Source organism: Orycteropus afer, unplaced genomic scaffold (assembly GCF_000298275.1).
Source record: "Orycteropus afer afer isolate SDZICR_OR568_19922 unplaced genomic scaffold, OryAfe1.0 scaffold00240, whole genome shotgun sequence".
Lineage (NCBI taxonomy): Eukaryota > Metazoa > Chordata > Mammalia > Tubulidentata > Orycteropodidae > Orycteropus > Orycteropus afer.
The window spans coordinates 3,394,202-3,395,788 of NW_006921827.1; positions in this window are offsets into that span (position 1 = coordinate 3,394,202).

Sequence of the window (1,587 nt, forward strand, 5' to 3'; positions counted from 1 at the left end):
CTCCTCAGAAGGAAAGTTGGGCAATCTACTTCCATAACGATACCACCTTGGAAACCCAAGGAGGGGTCGCTATGAATAGGATCCAACTCAGTGGCAATGAGTTTGGTTTTGGTATTGGTTTTGCTTTCTTCATGGATGATGTTCTCATCCCATAATTCCTCTGTTTTTCGGTCAATGGTGTTCAGTGCATCAAATCTATTCTTCAGATGTTCTCTAAATTCAGGAGAGATATAATCAAGGTCATATTTTGGTTCTCGTGGACTTCTTTTAATTGTCTTCAACTTGAACTTGAACTTGAGCAGTTGATGGTCTGTTCATAATCAGCTTCTGGCCTTGTTTTGGCTGAATATACCGAGCTTCTCTATTGCCTCTTGCCACAGGTGTAGTCAATCTGATTCCTATGTACTCCATCTGGCAAAGTCCATGTGTATATCCGCTGTTTATTGTGTTGAAAAAAGATATGTGCAATGAATAAGTCGTTGGTCCTGCAAAATTCTATCATGTAACTTCCAGTGTTTGATTCTTCTTTGTTTCCAACTTTTGCATTGCAATCACCAGTGATAATCAATACATATTGGTTGCATGTGCAGTTAATTTCAGACTGCAGAAGTTTGTAAAAATCTTCAATTTCCTCATCTTCGGCTTTGGTGGTTGGTGCATAGATTTGAATAATAGTAGTATTAACTGGTCTTCCTCACAGGAATATGGGTATTATCCTATCACTGACAGCACTGTACTTCAGGACATATCTTGAAACACTGTGATGATGAATGCCACGCCATTCCTCTTCAATCTGTCACTCCCAGCATAGTAGATCATATGGTTGTCTGTTTCAAAATAGCCAAAACCAGTCCATTTCAGCTCATTAATGCCTAGGATATCGATCTTTATGCATTCATTTCATTTTTTACAACTTCCAATTTTCCTAGATTCATACTTCATGCATTCCATGTTCCAATTATTAATGGATGTTTGCAGCTGTTTCTTCTCATGTTGTGCCATGCCACATCAGCAAATGGAGGTCCTGAAAGCTTTACACCATCTATATCATTACCATCGTCTCTACTCTGAGTAGGCAACTCTTCCCCAGTCATATTTTGAGTGCCTTCCGAACTGAGGGGTTCACCTTCCAGCACTATATTGGACAATGTTTCAGGGCTAGTCATAAAGTTTTCTAGTAATATATCAGACAGTGTTTCACTGCTATTCATAAGGTTTTCATTGGCCAATTCACTGAGAACTGGATGCTTCTTTCTTCTTCTGAGTCTGTCCTAGTCTGGAAGCTCCACTGAAACCGTCCACCAGGGGAAACCCTGCTGACATTTGCAACATTGGTGGCATAGCCTCCAGCCTCACAGCATCATTCAAGCCACCACAGGACAACAAACTGACAGACAAGTTCGTCTCCTTTAGCTGTTCCAAACCGCTCCGCTCACTTCCTGGCCTCCCTTAAAGCTGCTCCCAAAGCCCCTGACACCCAGCTTCCCTTCCGGGCCATGCCTTAAAACCTCTTCCAAAAGCCCCCAGCGCCTGGCTCCACTTCCAGGCCACCCCTTAAAGCTGCTTGCAAAAGCCCCAGGCACCTGG